This window comes from Macaca thibetana, chromosome 6 (assembly GCF_024542745.1).
Source record: "Macaca thibetana thibetana isolate TM-01 chromosome 6, ASM2454274v1, whole genome shotgun sequence".
NCBI classification, from domain to species: domain Eukaryota; kingdom Metazoa; phylum Chordata; class Mammalia; order Primates; family Cercopithecidae; genus Macaca; species Macaca thibetana.
This window is the reverse complement of record NC_065583.1, coordinates 102,295,119-102,316,002: the sequence shown is the minus strand read 5'-3', so window position 1 is coordinate 102,316,002 and position 20,884 is coordinate 102,295,119. Positions and strand designations below refer to the sequence as shown.

Here is a 20,884-nt window from a genome sequence, read left to right as displayed (position 1 = left end):
TCAGTCCTCCTACCTCAGCCTCCCAGCAGCTGGAACCACAGGCAGATGCCACTACACACAACTAATTTTTTATTTTTTGTACAGATGTGGTCTCACTGTGTTGCCCAGGTTGGTTTTCAACTCGTGGGCTCCAGCAATTCTCCCACCTCAGCCTCCCAAAGTGCTGGGATTACAGGCATGAGACACCATATCCAGCTGCACTGCAATTTTCCCAGCTTGAATAGGGCCTGGGTTGATAGTATAACCACTTTTCTAGTGCATTGTTGTCTCCAGATTCAAACTTTAAACAAGATTTTCTTTATATATATTTTATATATTTATATATATATATATAAAGAAAGAGAGAGAGAGCTATATACCTACGAAACAATGATTTAAAACTCAGTTCAGAAGTTCTCCATTTCCTTATATCCTTTTGATATGGCAGTATAAAATGAGCTTGAGCTTGTTATTAATTTGAAAATCAATTGAACTTTGTTTTTCTTAGCTTTAGTTTTGTAACTTTTTTGTTTTTTTTTTTTTTAAACGAATAGACTATTTTTCAGACCAGCTTTAGGTTTATAGCAAAATGAAGGGGAAAGTACAGAGAGTTCCCACAGGCACCCTCTACTGGACACCCACAGCCTCCCCCACCATTGCCATTCTGTACATTTGTCACAATCCGTGGCCCAACACTAACACAACATTATCAACCAAAGCCCATAGTTTACATTAGGGATTCACTCTTGATGTTGAATGTTCTATGAGTTTTGAAAAATGTATAGTGACATGTATTCATCATTTACTATCGTTCAAAATAGCTTAGACCTCAATTTTTTTTAATTAAAATATTTTCAGAATAAGTTTTTTAAGAGTTAAGTCCTGGAATTGAAAATGTCCGTATTTAATTTATACTATGACTAGTCTTTTAAGTTCCAACTCTGTCAGAAAATTCCTATTATAATGAATTTTTATTATACTACTTATTTTTGTTTGTGGTATTAACGTTACCACCATAAACAAATCTTTGAAACTATTTCTTCTTGTATCCTCAAAAGTTTCCATTAAAACGTTATCTGTATCCACCTAACTCATTGCTTTCAAGGGAATAAAACAGTTGTTTGAGTCAACTAGAAAACAAATCCGATTAAGACAAGGAGACACTTTATTCGAAAGGATTAATGCAAGTGGTGGCTATGAGAAAGATAATGGTAACTGGGAGAACTCTCTGACAATAACATCTGCAAGCGTCTGAAAGGTTAGGCAAAAAGGGATTTTCTTTTTTAGAGAGGAGTAAACAAGGCTAGAAAGAACCAGGCGTGGAGAAGTGGGATTAAAGGGTGCAGGTAGCATGACTGGTTAGTAGATCAGAGAATATTTTACCCTGAGGTGACCCTATTTTTGGGAGAGCCTTTTAGGGAAGGACTTTTAGACTGAGGGGCAGCCAAAATTTAGGAGCCTGGGGGAAGGGGAGAAACTTAACCAAAGTTGGATTAACTAGCACTCTGTTCCAGTTTTGATTCCATGGACATAAGCGGTTCAACTAGCCTTTATGAGGCAGAGAATGGGAACCTGGAGGGTCTGGCCTTGGCATAGGTGAACAAGAGAGGCATCTGTGAATCTTATCTAAATCCTAGGGGGAAGGGTGATTCTTTGCAATAAGCCCATTTCCAGAACACAAAGGGTAGGGAAATTTCCTTTTTTCTTTTTTTTTTTTTTTGAGACAGAGTCTTGCTCTGTCGCCCAGGCTGGAATGCAGTGGCGCGATCTTGGCTCACTACAATCTCCACCTCCCCAGTTCAACCAATCCTCGTGCTTCAGCCTCCTGGGTAGCTGAGGCCACAGGCATGTGCCACCACACCCGGCTAATTTTTGTATTTTTAGTAGAGGCAGGGTTTCACCATGTTGGCCAGGCTGGTCTCCAACTCCTGACATCAGGTGATCCACCAGCCTCGGCCTCCCAAAGTGCTGGGATTACAGGTGTGAGCCACCCCGCCCAGCCAGGTAGGGGAATTTATTAACTTTAACCTTTTTCCAGGATTACAAGGCTCAGGTCAAATTCAACAGTCAGTGCCCCATTTTGTTCAAGATAAATGGTATTTTTGGTCACTGAACAACTCAGGATCATAAATCTCTTGGGTTGAGTGAAGCAGGGTCTCAGAAATAGTTTCCTGATGACTCTTGTTGGTGTTGTTGCTGTAAAATCTGTTGAATCATAGTCCATTGTTCTTCCTTCAAAACAGCTTAATACTAAAAAATTCCCATCTTCTAAGATTCAATTTTGGGTCATTAATTTCTATCTCAGACTAGGGTTTTCTGTTCAATCCTTGAAGATTCAGGCCAGACATGGTGGCACACACCTTAATTCCAGAACATTGAGGGGCCAAGGTGGGAGGATTACTTGAAGCCAGGGGTTCAAGATCAGCCTGGGCAACATAGCAAGACACCATCTTTGAAAACAGAAGATTTAAACATACAACAAGGAATAAAATTTTTAAAATAATACAAGTAAGAAAACAGCTATAGTCTTCAGAAAGTTGAGCTCTGTCACCCAGGCTGGAGTGCAGTGGTGCAATCTCCCTCGGCTCACTGCAGCCTCCGCCTCCCGGGTTCAAGCAATTCTCTGCCTCACCCTCCTGAGTAGCTGGGATTACAGGCACCCGCCACTGTGCCTGGCTAATTTTTGTAATTTTTGTAGAGACAGGGTTTCACCATCTTGGCCAGGCTGGTCTTGAACTCCTTACCTCGTGATCCACCCACCTTGGCCTCCCAAAGTGCTGGGATTATAGGCATGAGCCACCACGACCAGCAGATACCACATTTTCTTTTCTTTTCTTTTCTTTTTTTTTGAGACGGAGTCTCGTTCTGTAGCCCAGGCTGGAGTGCAGTGGCGCCATCTCGGCTCACTCCAAGCTCCGCCTCCCGGGTTCATGCCATTCTCCTGCCTCAGCCTCCCGAGTAGCTGGGACTACAGGCGCCTGCCACCTCGCCCGGCTAGTTTTTTTGTATTTTTTAGTAGAGACGGGGTTTCACCGTGTTAGCCAGGATGGTCTCGATCTCCTGACCTCGTGATCCGCCCGTCTCGGCCTCCCAAAGTGCTGGGATTACAGGCGTGAGCCACAGCGCCCAGCCCACATTTTCAAAACAATATTGATAAAGAAAAATAAATTCAGAGCAGTGCTCACCAAAAAGAATAGTGGTGACCATAATTCTACCAAAAAAAAAAAAAAAAAAAAGAGTCTTGGGGTCAAATAGGATTAGAATACCCTGAGTCCTCTATATTCCTCCTAGAGCTTCACAATGCACTTAGCATATCCGAGGTTCTGGGAAGTGCTAATAGAAATGAAACTTCTTTCAATTTGCTTAGCACACTACTTTCCAAATACCTTTTTTTCTTTTAGTTCTGTAATAACATAATGATGATCCTACTCAACCAGAATTTTGTTTTGACACCCAGGCGGGGGGTGCAGGGGTGCAATCACAGCTCACTGCAGCCTCCACCTCCCAGGGACAGCCATTCTCCCCTATCAGCCTCCTAAGTAGCTGGGACCACAGGCACATATCACCATACTCAGGTAATTCTTGTATTTTTCATAGAAACAGGATTTGGCCATATTACCAGCCTGGTCTCGAACTCCTGGGATCAAGTGATCCTTTCGCCTCAGTCCCCTAGAACGCTGGGATAACAGGCGTGAGCCACTGTACCCCATTCAGATTTTTAAAATCATCAGTTTGAGAAACACTAACCCAGAGAGTGACCAGAATGCTGAGGATGTCTGGGAAATGAAGGAACTGAGATTGGGGAAAAGAATGTGCACTTGAACTCAGATCTGTTTTCTTTTCTTTCTTTTTTTTTTTTCTTTTTTGAGATAGAGTTTCCACTCTTGTCGCCCATGCTGGAGTGCAGTGGCACAATCTCGGCTGGCTGCAACCTCAGCTCACTGCAACCTCCGATCTCGGTTCACAGCAACCTCCTCTTCCTCCCGAGAATCATTCAAGCAATTCTCCTGCCTCAGCCTCCCGAGTAGCCAGGACTACGGATGCACGCCACCACCCCTGGCTATTTTTTTTTTTCTTCAATTTTTAGTAGAGACAGGGTATCACCATGTTGGCCAGGGTGGTCTCGAACTCCTGACTTAGGTGATCCGCCCACCTCGGCCTCCCAAAGTGCTGGGATTACAGGCGTGAGCCACCGTGCTGGGCCTCAGATCTGTTTTCTAATCCCAGCTCAGCCACTTAAAAGTTTCATGACCTTTCTCACCTGTAAAATGGGTATGAAAATACTGATCTTGGCCAGGCATGGTGGCTCACGCCTGTAATCCCAGCACTTTGGGAGGCGGAGGTGGGCAAATGACAAGGTCAGGAGTTCAAGACCAGCCTGGCCAATACGGTGAAACCCTGTCTCTACTAAAAATACAAAAATTAGCTGGATGTGGTGGTGGGCACCTGTAGTCCCAGCTACTTGGGAGGCTGAGACAGGAGAATAGCTTGAACGTGGGAGGCGGAGGTTGCAGAGAGCCAAGATCACGCCACTGCACTCCAGCCTAGGAGGCAGAGCAAGACTCCATCTCAAAAAAAAAAGAAAAAACAAATACCAATCTTGTAATGTTTTTGTAAAGATTGGCAATGGAATGTATAAAACATCTAGCCCATTGTCTAGTTCATCGTGTGCAAATAAAACGTTATGCATCTCTCTTATTATTGTTAATTATTTCACCAGGGTAAAAGAAAGCTAGAAGAAAGAGGAAGAGCAGTATCATGAGAGCTTTTCGTATAGAAGAGGGAAGAGACTATGATAAACCCATCCAAATGGCAGGAGAGCTGATGGGGGAGAACATTAACCCCAAAATATGGCACTCTGGTATTTGAGAAAATAGTACAAGCAGGAAGGTCTCTGATGGTCCTTCTCCTCTGCCTGAAGCTGGTCATAAAATATTCATTACAAAGGTAGCTTCCCTACACTCAGAGGAAAGAAACATCCTTATTTTAGAAGACTCACAGATGTTAAGAAGAATTTCAACCAACAGCTCTTGCTAAATTTCCCTTAGTTTATTAATATTAGGTCATACTTTCTTTATCCAATTATATTTCTGCATGACTGTCTACTCTTCATCAAACCTAAGTATAAAAATATGGATTTTTCCTTTTGTTTGGGTCATTTCTGAAGGCTCCCATGTCACATAAAATTTTTATTAAACAAATTAGTATGTTTCTCTATTGTTAATTTGTCTCTTGTTATATGTACCTCAGCCATGTACCTGGCAATGGGTGAGGGAAAAGACTACTTTTTCTCTTCTCCAGAACCCATAGGCAGAAGCTGTAAAAATGTATCTCTGCTTCTAGGAGAAAATGCTTTATAACGACTGAGCAGGCAAAGTTGAAACGATGCCTAAGGAAACACTGAGCTCCCTAGCAATGGCCTCCTTTAAATGACTGGAAAGTTATATAGTAAGAATGTTGTAAATTAGATTCTTACACTAGTGGAAGATCTCTTTCAAATCCCAGATTTTATTATTCTCATTTCAAAGAGGTACCTTCTCTCCACCCATACCACATTTCAGAGGTTTAAAGTCCATAAAAGTAAAGAAATACTGGATACTAAAATTTTACTCATAAAGCCCCTGACGACCTCCAAAGTTGGCGAAGAGAAAAACATCTACTAATCATGTTTAGTGACTATGAAGATTTGGTAAGTCAATAAAACCATTTGTTTCTTGTGTTCAAAAATATTTAGAAATGTACCTTGAGCTATTTACCATCTCCTTGTCTCTTGGTTCATTCTTTCCTTCCACTCACCTTAGGCCTGTGTGCTCAAGGACCATTTATTCCAGATATCCCACTTCTACTTCTAAACCTTCTTCAACACCGTATGTCTAGGACACCTTCATCTTCCTGTAAGTTTGCCCTCTATTTATATAGATACAGCTTTTAATAGCCCATTTCCTCTAATATTTTTAATTAAAATAGATAAGGAGATAGAGTCACATATTAAAACAGAATAAAAATATTAACACTCTGCTGAAAAATATAGAGCCTGAAAGATGATATATCTGTAATATTTGTGATCATGAGGTTTGGAAAAGCAAACAAGCATTCATCAAATTCTCCATTATGAAGTAAGCTGTATCTTAGTGAGTTTGGGTCGTTGATTTTGGAACTAAAAAATGCTGGTAACTTTATGCATGGACGGATAGATGGCTGTGCCAGTTATCTTCTATTTCCTTCATCCCACCCCTAGATCCACTCTCCCCCCTTCTCCAGCAAGCTGACCTCTATGAAGTGCTTCAAGGGACTCTCTTGCCCTCTGGTTTCCTGTTGGGGCTTGGCCAGTGAAAAGCAGTGGCAGGAGATGAGAGGAAGGGAGGGTGTGGTTGGGATGCTGGATACCTTTGTCTACCAAAGATCTCAGCTCCTTTAAGGTGACTCTACACACAGCCCCTGTCTCTGTCTCCAGTTCCAGGAAGTGATCCTTTCCTTTGCCATGAGGGGTGGTAACAGAGCTGTGCAGTTACTAGCCTCTGGGTGCTGCACTATGCCTTGCAGTTTCCCTACACTTATCTCATACCTTTGTTTCTAGTCCTTTCATTAAACTATTCCCAAAATACCACAGTTTGAATGTGAAGTCTTTTTCGTGTCAGAACTCTAATATAACAACCATCTCTAATGCTGAGCTTGGGCTATGGTTCTAAACAGTTTGAATCTTTTACCAGTGGAACATTGCATAGAGCCTGACATAAGACAGAGCATATAACAGAATGCATAACGGTGAGACCTAACTCATGTCCAGCACGAAGCTTGGCATAATCTTGCTGAAGTATGAATAAATTTGGCCCCTTTAGTTTATGAGTGAACACATACAGAGTAATAAATTGTGCTGTTCAAATAGCAGCACCAGGCTAAAGTGTAACCAAGGGAGAAGTGTGTTGTGTGGATATCCACTTTTGTGGACAAGGTTACACTAAATGAGTGACTGGGGCCAGCACAGTGGCTCACATCTGTAATCCCAGCACTTTCAGAGGCAGATGCAGGTGAATTGCTTGAGTCTAAGAGTTTGAGATCAGCCTGGGCAACATGGTAAAACCCTGTCTCTACTAAAAATACAGTAATTATCTGGGCGTGGTAATGTGTGCCTGTAGTCACAGCTGTTCGGGAGGCTGAGGCGAGAGGATCACTTCAGCCCAGGAGGCAGAGGCTGCAATGAGCCAAGATTGCACCACTTCACTCCAGCCTGGGTGACAGAGAAAGACTATGTCTCAAAATTAAAAAAAAGGAGTGACTGAATTGAATCGTAGTCATTTCTGACTTGCCTAGTATTCATTTAGTTTTTAACTGCTTCAAGCATATCACCAACAGTATTTGAAATAATGTTTTGGCCGGGTGCAGTGACTCAAGCCTGTAATCCCAGCACTTTGGGAGGCCGAGACGGGCGGATCACGAGGTCAGGAGATAGAGACCATCCTGGCTAACACGGTGAAACCCCATCTCTACTAAAAAATACAAAAAAACTAGCCGGGCGAGGTGGCAGGCGCCTGTAGTCCCAGCTACTCGGGAGGCTGAGGCAGGAGAATGGCGTGAACCCGGGAGGCGGAGCTTGCAGTGAGCTGAGATCCGGCCACTGCACTCCAGCCTGGGCAACAGAGCGAGACTCTGTCTCAAAAAAAAAAAAAAAAAAAAAAAGAAATAATGTTTTGTAATCCCAGCACTTTGGGAGGCCAAGGCGGGTAGATTGCTTGAGGTCAGGAGTTCAAGACCAGCCTGGCCAACACGGTGAAACCCTGTCTCTACTAAAAATACAAAAATTAGCTGGGTGTGGTGGCGCATGACTGTAGTCCCAGCTACTTTTGGAGGCTGAAGCACAAGAATCACTTGATTCTCCCGGGAGGCTGCGTTTGCAGTACACCAGAGATTGTGCCACTGCACTCCACACTCCAGCCTGGGCGATAGAGTGTGACCTTGTCTCAAAAGAAAATAAATAATGTATAGAATTCAAAAGCATCAAGAATCTCTAGATTTAGTGATTAAGCCCCGGATAATACTTGCTGCTTTACGTCTTATAAATTAGAATTAAAATACTAACACATTTGGAAGAAGTAATACTAATGAATTAAAATAAGTCAGTAGGGCCAAGTGCAGTGGCCCATAATCCCAGAACTTTCGGAGGCTGAGACAAGTGGATCACCTGAGGTCAAGAGTTCAAGATCAGCCTGGCCAACATGGTGAAACCCTGTCTTTATTAAAAATACAAAAACCTAGCCAGGTGTGGTGGTACCCACCTATAATACCAGATACTTGGGAGGCTGAGGCAGGAGAATCACTTGAGCCCAGGAGGCGGAGGTTGCAGTGAGCCGAGATCACACCACTGTACTCCAGCCTGGGCAACAGAGCAAGATTCTGTCTCAAAAAAAAAAAAAAAGCCAGGTGCAGTGACTCACACCTGTAATCCCAGCACTTTGGTAGGCTGAGGTGGGCACATCACGAGGTCAGGAGATTGAGACCGTCCTGGTTAACACAGTGAAATCCCATCTCTACTAAAAATATGCCAAGATTATGCCAAGCTTCGTGCTGGACATGAGTTAGGTCTCACCGTTATGCATTCTGTTATATGCTCTGTCTTATGTCAGGCTCTATGCAATGTTCCACTGGTAAAAGATTCAAACTGTTTAGAACCATAGCCCAAGCTCAGCATTAGAGATGGTTGTTATATTAGAGTTCTGACACGAAAAAATTAGCCGGGCGTGGTGGCACGTGCCTGTAGTCCCAGCTACTTGGGAGCTTGGGAGGCTGAGGCAGGAGAATCACTTGAACCCTGGGGGACGGAGGTTGCAGTGAGCCGAGACTGTGCCACTGCACTCCAGCCTGGGCGACAGAGTGAGACTCCATCTCAAAAAAAAAAAAAAAGAGGAAGAAGAAGGAGGAGAAGAAGGAGAGGAAGGAGAAGAGAAGGAGGAGGAGGAGGAGGGAAGAGAAGGAGGAGGAGAAGGAGAAGATGACGATGACGACAGTGCATCTCAAATTTAAGAGTTTGCAACGATTGCCCCATAAGCATCTTAAGAATATAGATTGCAAGCCTGGGCATAGTGGCTTGTGCCTATAGTTCCAACTACTCAGGAGGCTGAGGAAGAAGGATCCCTTGAGCCTAGAAGTTCAAATCCAGCCGGGGTAACATAGCAAGACACCATCTCTAAAAAAAAAAAAAATAGAATGAAAGAGACCCAAGATAGAACCCCAGTCTTTAATAACCTTGGAAGGAAGCCCTAGTCTTTAATAACCTTGGAAGGGACATAGTTTTGCCATATTCTATTGGTCACACAGACCAACCCTCATACAGTGTAGGAAGGAATTTGACAAAGCTGTGACTATCAGGAAGTGGGGATCACAGGGGGCCATCTGGTAGTCTGGCTACTGCATCACGTTTTGAGCTATTCTGGCAAAAACAATTATCACCAGCATATACCAAGAGCTGCTGCTTCTGGAAAAGAGGGTAGAGAGAACAGATGAACCAGCAAGGAAACAGAAGTCCTGAGTCCAGGCACAGTGACTCTTGTTTGTAATCCCAGCACTTTGTGAGGCTGAGGCAGGAGGATCACTTGAACCCAGGAGTTTGAGACCAGCCTGGGCAACATAGTGAAACCCTGTCTTTACAAAAAAATCAAAAAAATTTAGCCAGGCATGGCAGCATGCACCTGAAGTCCCAGTTACTCAGGTGACTAAGATGGGAGGATCACTTCAGCCCAGAAGTCGAGGCAGTAATAAGTGGTGATCATGCACTGCACTGCAGCCTGGGCGACAGAGCAAGACCCAGTCTCTAAAAGAAAAAACAAAACAAAACAACAAAAAAAATAGAGATTCTGAACTGAGAGAGAGAGAAGGGTTAAGAAAGGATATGCCAAGAGCACCACAGGAAACTCTTCCCACTTTATACTTTTGGCCAGATTCAGTTCCAAAATGGAATTGTTACATTTGGCAGGAAACAAAATGTGTTCCATAATACCTTTAAGGGTTTTCAGTATGGACAGTTGATTACAAATGGTTATTCGTTAGGCAGTTAGGAAAACTCAGCATATTTCCTATATTTTGGGGCTTTCTAAGACAAAGACTATACGGCTGTACAAAAGGCCCTTTGTAGCAGCATGATAAAACACTGAAATGGATGGTCTAAATACTGTGGCATCCTTTTTGGAGTTATTGATCAAAGGGAAGATAATGGCTTTCATTAGGCCCAACCTGTCAGGAACTGCCTGCCTCTGGCCTCTTCATTCCTGTACTCCAGCCACACTGTCTCCTTTTATGGACTGAGGCCCTACACCATCTAAGGCCAGTGCTGCCCCAGGCTAGGGGTGGAGAAGGAGCTCAGAGGGCAGTGTGCCCAGGGTCAATCTCCATGCTTAGTGCTTGTCTCCTGTTGTCCTGGGCCCCCAGATCATTATCCTTCAGTTGTTCCAGGTTTCTTGTGCAAGGGTCTGACCTCACTGATGAAGACTTGCTATCTGGACCTGCAGCACATCCAGTCCTTGATGACTTCTGTCCCTGCTCTGCACTCTCAGATCTGACCTTACTGGACCTGACCTCTGTTCTACCTCACTTAGGAGCCTGCTAAGGATACATCCTTCTGTTCCAGTTGAAGTATCCCTAGCTTCCACAATCTGGGCTGGCCTCACACAGTCTGTCTTGATGTAACATATCCATCACTTCCCTCAGCCTCTCTTTTGGTGCAAAACGAAATACAGTCTCTATTATTAAATACATTCCCTTCGCGGGGTGCAGTGGCTTACCCCTATAATCCCAGCACTTTGGGAGGTTGAGGAAGGCAGATCACTTCAGCCCAGGAGTTCGAGTCCAGCCTGGGCAACATGGTGAAATCCTGTCTGTACAAAAATGTTTAAAAAACACACACACATTAGCCAGGCGTGGCAGCGCACACCTGTGGTCCCAGCTACTGGAGATGCTGAGGTAGGAGGATCACTTGAGCCTGGGAGGCAGAGGTTGCAGTGAGCCAAGATCATGCCAGTGCATGCTAACCTGGGCAACACAGCAAGACTGTGTATTAAATAAATAAATAAATAAATAAATAAATAAATAAATAAATAATATATTCCCTTATATAAAAGATTTAAATCTGTATTTGTCTAAGGACTATTTGTATATTTTAAAATATTTTTGTCCTATTTTATCCATTAATCTATTTATTCAATCCATGATTCAAAATATTATCTTCCATGTGGCTGGTATACTTTCCCTGTTTGAAACCTACCATCCATCTTCATATATGCTGTTCTTCTCTATCCAGAGCGGAATCTATTTCTTCTCTCTTTTAATCTGGGCTGGCCTGGAGCTTGCTCTCATCCACAGAATGTGACAAAAATGGCACCATTCCCATTGCAGGCCTGGGTATTAAGAAACCTGGTGGCTTTCACTTTTTCTCTCAACAGAGTGAAACCCTATCTCTACCCCGTCTCAAGGGCCCTTGAGCCACTGTATAAAACAGTCCAACTACTCTGTTAGAGCACTGAAGGCAAGTGAGGCAGCAGACGTGTGAGTAAAGCATGTCCAGGCAACATCATATGGAGCAGGGACTAGCAGGCCCCACCCAGGCCTGCTTGAATGGCAGCATCAGAACAAATAAGTGGTTTTTATTGTTTTAAGCTGATAAATCTTGGGGGCGGTTTGCAATACAGAAATAATTATCATACACTAGGCTGGGTGTGGTAGCTCACGCCAGTAATCCTAGCTCTTTTGGAGGCTGAGGCAGGCAGATCTCTTGAGCTCAGGAATTCGAGACCAGCCTGGGCATGTGGCAAGACCTTGTCTGTACTAAAAATACAAAAATTAGCTGGGCATGGTGGCATGCGCCTGTAGTCCTAGCTACTTAGGAGGCTGAGGTGGGAGGATGGTTTAAGCTAGGGAGGCAGAGGTCATGGTGAGTAGAGTTTGCACCACTGCCCTCCAGCCTGGGCGACGGAACAAGACTCTGTTTAAAAAAAAAAAAAGGCTGGGCACGTTGGCTCACGCCTGTAATCCCAGCACTATAGGAGGCTGAGGCAGGTGGATCACGAGGTCAGGAGTTCGAGACCAGCCTGGCCGACATAGTGAAACCCTGTCCCTACTAAAAATACAAAAATTAGCCAGGCATGGTGGTGTGCACCTGTAGTCCCAGCTACTCAGGAGGCTGAGGCAAAAGAATCACTTGAACCTGGGAGGCAGAGGTTGCAGTGAGCCGAGATTATGCCACTGCACTCCAGCTTGGGTAACAGAGCAAGACTCCATCTCAAAAAAAGAAAAGAAAAGAAGAAAAAAAAGATGCTAGGCGTGGTGGCTCACGCCTATAATCCAAGCACTTTGGGAGGCTGAGGCGGGCAGATCATCTGAGGTCAGGAATTCGAGACCAGCCTGGCCAACATGGTGAAACCCTGTCTCTACAAAAATTAGCCAGGCATGGTGGCGGGTGCCTGTAATCACAGCTACTTGGGAGGCTGAGGCGAGAATTGCTTGAGCTCAGGAGACGGAGGTTGCAGTGAGTCAACACGGTGCCACTGCACTCCAGCCTGGGCGACAGAGTGAGACTCTGTCTCAGAAAAATAAATAAATAAAAGAAAAATCATACACTAGCAAACATAAAACTCTGAAATAACCAAATATGAAACTTGTAAATTAACACCGAAAGTACATCAGAGGCAGAAAGGCCAATTTCTAGATGTACCACCCACTCTTAGGACTGAATACTGTTGAATCAGATCTAAGGGAAGTTATGGGTTTCAAAAAAATCGGAAGAATCACAGTCCAATTTGTAGGGAATTAAGAAGAAAGTGATTTGTAAAAAAGTACAAACAAGCAGGTGTAGACCAGTCATTCTAGAAATTAGAATAACTTGTGGTTTTTCAACCCTACCTACAACTAGAATCACTCAGAGCACTTTTTAAAGTGTAGATTCCTGGGCCCCATTCTTTTTTTTTTTTCTTTTTTTTTTTGAAAATTTCGCTCTGTCGCCCAGGCTGGAGTGCAGTGGCGCCATCTCGGCTCACCGCAAGCTCCGCTTCCCGGGTTCACGTGATTCTCCTGCCTCAGCCTCCCGAGTAGCTGGGACTACAGGCGCCCGCCACCATGCCTGGCTAATTTTTTGTATTTTTAGTAGAGATGGGTTTCACTGTGTTAGCCAGGATGGTCTCAATCTCCTGACCTCGTGATCCACCCACCTTGGTCTCCCAAAGTGCTGGGATTACAGGCATGAGCCACAGCACCCGGCCCCTTTTATTTTTTTTTTTTTGAGACAGAGTCTCGCTCTGTTGCCCAGGTTGGAGTGCAATGGCATGATCTCAACTCACTGCAACCTCTGCCTCCTGGGTTCAGTGATTCTCCTGCCTCAGCCTCCTGAGTAGCTGGGACTACAGATGTGCACCACGATGCTGGCTAATTTTTGCATTTTTAGCAGAGACGGGGTTTCACCATGTTGGTCAGGCTGGTCTCAAACTCCTGACCTCAAGTGATCCACCCACATTGGCCTCCCAAAGTGTTGGGATTACAGGCATGAGCCACCACGCCCGGCCGATTGGGTGGGTTTCTAAAGAACTTCCAAATGTTTCAAGAATGAAAGTATTCTGGCTGGGTGCAGTGGCTCATGCCTGTTAATTCCAGCACTTTGGGAGGCCAAGGCAGGTGGATCACCTGAGGCCAGGAGTTCAAGACCAGCCTGGCCAACATAGTGAAACCCCACCTCTACTAAAAATACAAAAAATCAGCTGGGCGTGGTGGCATGCACCTGTAATCCCAGTTACTGAGGAGGCTGAGGCAGGAGAATTGCTTGAACCTGGGAAACAGAGGTTGCAGTGAGCCAAGATTACGTTACTGTACTCCAACCTGGGTGACAGAGCCAGACTCCGTCTCAAAAAAACAAAACAAAAACGACAACAAAAGAATGAAACTACCCATGTATATGAAATAAGTTAAAGACTGTAAGCCAAATGGCAACATGTCACCTTTTGGCGGGGTGGAGGTTTCCAGGGCACTTTCACTTACTTTTTTTTTTTCCACAATGAGTATTATTTTCAATAATCAGAAAAAAAAGGGCTGGGTGCAGTGGCTTACGCCTGCAATCACAGCACTTCGGGAGGCCGAGGCAGGCAGATCACCTGAGATCAGGAGTTCGAGACCAGCCTGGCCAACATGGTGAAACCCTGACTCTACTAAAAATACAAAAATTAGCCAGGTGTATAGTCCCAGCTACTCGGGAGGCTGAGGAAGGAGAACTGCTTGAACCCAGGAGGCGGAAGTTGCAGTGAGCCAAGATGGCGCCATTGTACTCCAGCCTGGGAAAATTTTGAATTAAGAAACTTTTAATAACTATTATATGTCTATTACATTTTTTTGAAATATATGACAATGAGTAAACTCAATATTGTTAGGTCAAAGGTAAATTCATATAATATTGGAATATAGATTTAGAGTCCTAAAACTATTCATACCCTTTAGCCCACTAATTCCACTTGTAGGATTAAGCTCAAGGAAATGACGAGAAAGAAAAGAAGTAGTGTGTACAAAGATGGTCATAGAAATGCTATTTATAAAACTGGAAAATTGGAAAAATCTCAAAAGTTCAACAATAGAAGTAAGGCTGAGCAAACTGGTATATTGTCAAGACAGAAAACTATGAAACACTGACTAGTGCATGAACTAGGTGGACCCATGAAAGAGGTAGCTGAAGTTTAATAAAAAGACAACGAAATCCTTACGTAGGTGGTGATCCTCAGAAAGAGATACCCTAAAGACTGTGCTTTGACATGCTGAGAAGGTTTAGAAGCTGCCTCAGAATCAAGGTCCCTGAAACCTTGTCTTGTCCCCTGCACTCCAAGTGCAGGGAGGGACTCTCTCTGGAATTTCCGTATCTGATCAAGAGAGCTTCTTTCCAAAAGAAACACAATTGGGGGCCAGGTGCGTTGGCTCACACCTGTAATACCAGCACTTTGGGAAGCCAAGGCAGGTGGATCACTTGAGGTTAGGAGTTTGAGACTAGCGTGGCCAACATGCTGAAACCCTGTCGCTACTAAAAATACAAAAATTAGCAGGGCGTGATGGCATGCACCTGTAATCCCAGCTACTCAGGAGTCTGAGGTAGGAGAATCACTTGAACGCAGGAGGCGGAGGTTGCAGTGAGCTGAGATCATGCCACTGCACTCCAGCCTGGGCGACAGAGCAAGACTCCATCTCAAAAAATAAAAATTAAAATTAAAAAAAGGCTGGGTGCAGTGGCTCACACCTGTAATCCCATCACTTTGGGAGGCCGAGGTGGGTGGTTCACCTGAGGTCAGGTATTCCAGACCAGCTTGGCCAACGTGGTGAAACCCCATCTCTACTAAAAATACAAAAAAAAAAAAAAAAAAAAAAAAAAAAAAAAGAAAAAAAAGAAGTAAATTAGCCAGGTGTGATGCTGGGCGCCTGTAATCCCAGCTACCCAGGAGGCTGAGGCAGGAAAATCGCTTGAACCCAGGAGGCAGAGGTTGCACTGAGCCATGGCACCACTGCACTCCAGTCTGGGCGACGAGTGAAACTCTGTCTCAAAACAAACAAACAAACAAACAAACAAAAAATACAATTGCCTTCCTCCCCTTGCTGAAATCTCATTGTCTATCTCAGAAAAGACAGAAATTCAACCATACCTGGAGGGACATTTTCACAAACAGGATCATTAGAAGTTAATTCCTGTATATTTATTCTCCCTAATAATCATTTGGTCAGGCACCGTGGCTCACATCTGTAATCCCAGCACACTGGGAGGCCAAGGTGGGTGGATCGCTTGATCTCAGGAGTTCGAGACTAGCCTGGGCAACATAGTGAGACACCCATCTCAAAAAATTAAATTAAATTAAAATAGAGAAAAACCCTCAGTGGCATGACCAGGCACGGTGGTTCATGCCTATAATCCCAGCACTTTGGGAGGCCAAGTGGACGGATCACCTGAGGTCAAGAGTTTGAGACCAGCCTGGCCAACATGATGAAACCCTGTCTCTACTAAAAATACAAAAAAATTAGCCAGGCGTGATGGCATGTGCCTATAATCCTAGCTACTTGGGAGGCTGAGACATGAGAATCGCTTGAACTGGGGAGGTAGAGGTTGCAGTGAGCCAAGATGGTGCCACTGCACTCCAGCCTGGGCAATACAGCAAGACTCTGTCTCAACAAATAATAAAAAAAATCATTTTCTGTCTTTCAAATGAATTGTCTACATTCCCTATCTCCCCTCTCCCTTTTGAAAAAGAGTATGTAGGCCTGCCTGGTGGCACACACCTGTAATTCGAGCACTCTGGGAGGAACAGGAGGAAGCATCCTGAGCCTAGGAGTTCGAGACCAGCATGGGCAACACAGCGAGACTCTATCTCTATTCCAATGTTTCTTGAAAAGAGTATGTAAGCTTCTGTACTTGGGTTTGGGTTACTGGGTACTCAATCTGCAATTCCATGTTATGCACATTAAAATAAAATTGTGTATGTCTTTTATCCTATTAATCTGACTATTGTCAGCTGATTTCAGCAAATCTTCAAGAGCAAAGGAAGTTTTCCATTGGCCCTTCACATATATATGGCAGCTATGCAAAACAGATATGTGAATTAAGAAAGATCAGAGAATAACATATGGAATACTGGCCAGGCGAGGTGGCTCACACCTGTAACTCCAGCACTTTGGGAGGTCAAGGCAGGATGATCACTTGAGCCCAGGAGTTTGAGACTCTGTCTTTAAAAAAAAAAAAAAAAAAAAAAAAAATTAGCCTGGCGTGGTAGCGCATGCCTGGGCCCAAGGAGGATCACTTAGGCCCAGGAGGTCAAGGCTGCAGTGAGCTATGATTGTACCACTGCACTCCAGCGCTAAACCTTGTCATCACCTCGGCCTTTGTAGGGAACATCTAGGACCCGGGTATAGTGGAATCAACTATCAAGCTTATTCTCTTAATTGCCTGTGCCTGAATACTCCACTGTTCTCCCAAGACAGTAATGCGGTTTCATACCCACAGAAATAAGTGGAAGCATAAGCATTCAGGGAATAGTTTTTAACTAATGATATCAAATCAGTCATTGAAAAAAATGTGTGCAGCAATGGGTATACCAGAACAAAAGGAAATGACAGACTGATGGAGGACATCTTTTTCGTTTTTTTTTCTTTTTTTTTTGAGATGGAGTCTCACTCTGTCACCCAGGATGGAGTGCAATGGCACGATCTCAGTGCACTGCAACCTCTGCCTCCCGGGTTCAAGCGATTCTCCTACCTCAGTCTCCTGAGTAGCTGGATTACAGGCGGGCACCACCATGCCTGGCTAATTTTTGTATTTTTAGTAGAGATGGGATTTCACTATGTTGGTCAGGCTGGTCTTGAACTCCTGACCTTGAGATCCTCCTGCCTCGGCCTCCCAAAGTGCTGGGATTACAGGCATGATCCACCACGCCCAGCCTTCCCTTTTTATGCCAACCAAGTGGTGAGATATACTTATGTGGTTACTCGCATTACCACCAAAGGGAAATACCATGCAGAATGGAAGGGTTAATTTATTTAAAAACAAGAACAATCTCAAACATACCAAGAAGCACAAAGGGTAATATAATAAACACCCATATACTTAATATCCAGATTTAACTAATGTAAATATTTGGAATCCCTCTTTCGCATCCCTCCTCAATCCTATTCGTTTCCCTTGCTTCTCAGAGGAAAAACGATTTGGATCTTGGTGTGTATCATGCCCTTTAGTTTGGAAATATTTTTGCCGGAAAGAAAGTTTATTCATGCAACCCTTAACTTTTTTGCAATCACAAAAAAAAAAGGGGGGGGCTGGGCACAGTGGCTCATACCTGTAACCCCAGCACTTTGGGAGGCCAACGTGGAAGAATCCCTTGAGCCCAAGAGTGAGATCAGCCTAGACAAAATGATGACAGCCCTGTCTATATAAAAATAAAAATTAAAAAAAAAAAATAGCACCTGACCAACATGGTGAAACCCCGTCTCTACTAAAAATACACAAATTAGTCAGGCGTGGTGGTGGGTGCCTATTGTCTCAGCTACTTGGGAGGCTGAGGCAGGAGAATCACTTGAACCTGGGAGGAAGAGGTTGCAGTGAGCCAAGATCGAGCCATTGCACTCAGCCTGGACGACAGAGTGAGACACCGTCTCAAAAAAAAAAAAAGGAAAAAGAAAAGAAAAAAAAATTAGCCAGGCATGCTGGTGTGTGCCTGCAGTCCTAACTGCTCCAGGAGACTGAGATGGGAGGACTGTTTGAGGCCAGGTGGTTGAGGCTGCAGTGAGCTATGATCATGTCCACTCACTCTAGCCTGGGTGACAGAGGACCTGTCCCAAAAATAAAAAAAAGAAAGAAAAATATTTTTACCACGTAAGTCTCCATATAAGTATAGATCCATAAATAATATCGAATATCATTTTATTTTTAAAACTGAAAGAAATAGCATCATAATGTATATACCATACTGCAACTTTTTTTCATGTAACATTGCTTTTGAAATACGTCCAGGTATTTTGTTTTGTTTTTTGTTTTGAGACAGAGTTTCACTCTTGTTGCTCAGGCTGGAGTGCAATGGTACCATCTCAGTTCACCGCAACTTTTGCCTCCCGAGTTCAAGCGATTCTCCTGCCTCAGCCTCCCAAGTAGCTGGGATTACAGGCATGCACCACCACACCTGGTTAATTTCGTATTTTTAGTAGAGGGGTTTCTCCATTTTGGTCAGGCTGGTCTCGAACTCCCGACCTCCAGTGATCTGCCTGCCTCGGCCTCCCAAAGTGCTGGGATTACAGGCATGAGCCACCATGACCGGCCACATCCATGTTAACAAATGTAGTTGTAATTAATCGTGTTTTAATGGCCTCTTGGTTTTTTTGTTATTTTTTTTTTTAATAGAGACTGGGTTTCGTCATGTTGCCCAGGCTAGTCTCAAACACCTGGGCTCAAGCAATTTGCTTGCCTTGGACTCCCAAAGTGCTAGGATTACGAGTGTGACCCACCACACCCCAGCCTTGTTTTTTTGCTGTTGTTGTTTGGTCGGTTGGTTGGTTTTTTGTTTGTTTTTTTGTGACGGAGTCTTGCTCTGTCACCCTGGCTGGAGCACAGTGGCGTGATCTTAGCTCACTGCAAGCACCTCCTCCTGGGTTCAAGCAATTCTCCCTGCATCAGCCTCCCGAGTAGCTGGGATTACAGGCGTCTGTCACCACACACGCCTAATATTTATTTAGCAGAGACAGGATGTCGCCATATTGGTTAGACTGGTCTCAAACTCCTGACCTCAGGTGATCTGCCCTCCTCGGCCTACCAAAGTGCTGGGATTACAGGCATGAGCCACCACTCCGGCCTGTTTTTTAATTATTAATTTTATTATGGAGTACTTTTAAAATGCAATAAATAAACTATTATAATGAATACTGAAGTACTCAACACCCAATTTCATTATCTATTATCATTGTGCTATGTAGTGCCATATTAATTCAGATTTTATTGTTTTTTTTCTCTTTCCCCAAATACAGATTTTGTTTTTAAAGAAACAACACTTATAAAGATACAGTTGTGGCCTCCTGAATCCCTTACCCTGAGCCTAGTCCTCACCCCTCCTTTGTAGACACTATGAGGAATTCAGTGTTTAAAATTTGTTTTTGGTCGGGGATGGTGGCTCAGGCCTGTAATCCCAGCACTTTGGGAGGCTGAGGCGGGCGCCCAGGTTGGAGTACAGTGGCATGATCTCAGCTCACTGCAACCTTCACCTCCCGGGTTCAAGTGATCCTCCTGCCTCAGCCTCCCAAGTAGCTGGGATTACAGGCACACACCAACAAGCCCGGCTAATTTTTTTGTATTTTTAGTAGAGATGGGGTTTCACCATGTTGGCCAGGTTGGTCTCAAACTCCTGACCTCATGATCTGCCCACCTCTGCCTCCCAAAGTGCTGGGATTACAGGTTTGAGCCACTACACCCAGTCTCAGTGTTTAAAATTTCTATGAATATTTTTATACTTTTCCTACATATTTTTGATCTATAAACAATATATAGTTATGCTTCAAATGTTTTAAAATTTTATAGAAATAATATATATACTTATTATTTTTCTTGAGATGGGGTCTCCCTGTGTTTCCCAGGCTTGTCTCAAACTCCTGAGTTCAAGGGATCCTCCCTCCTCAGCCCCCCAAAAGTGTTGAGATTACAGGCATGAGCCACCATGCCCGGCCTACATGCTTTTTTCTGTTTGTGTTTTTTTATTTTTTATTTTTGTCACTTAACATCATGTTTCTGAGAATTAGCCATGTTGAAAGATGGTAAATTTAGTTTTTCACAGATGTCATATTAGTTCATTCATTTTCATTTCTGTATTTTTTTATTGTAGGGACTATCCTACATACATTTATAGATTACTATATGATGGAGATTGAGGTTGTTTCCAGATTTTTACTATCATAGATAATATTACTATTGGTCGAAGTCTATTCCAATGGGGCTTTTCCTGTAGCTGCATGTCACTGGAAACTCCTCATAGACTAACTCTGTGGTTTTGCTTTACTCGCAGGACTATTTGTTAGATCTGCGGGAAGGAACTACAAGACAGTTGCTAAAATTATGAAAGATCTAATAATTTATCTTTTACTGTAGATACTGGCATATTCCACAGATCCGTACTATTATTCTTGAGTGTGATAGCTTAGAAATGAGTATGATTGAACGCATTCATGTTTAGAGAGGGTATCAAATTGAGAACCAGGTAGATCCACCTACTCTAAAAATGAATCTAAAGTAAATTGATTATAGAAATTAGATCCCAAAGATTATTGATTTTTCCATAGGTGAATTTTGAAGTCTTCGTGAATATATCCATATTAAAAGGAGATGAAAGAAGCCAAAATAAAATAATTATGGGCTGACAGGATAACTGGATTAAGCATC

General features: G+C 43.6%; 1 non-coding gene across 1 annotated transcript; it reads left to right on the top strand.

Annotated features, from left to right (window-relative positions):
* Positions 1-20,419: 20,419 nt before the first annotated feature.
* Positions 20,420-20,551, top strand: LOC126957783 (small nucleolar RNA SNORA18). The gene has a single exon (XR_007726950.1). It is a non-coding gene; the product is annotated as a small nucleolar RNA SNORA18 (small nucleolar RNA).
* Positions 20,552-20,884: the final 333 nt, after the last annotated feature.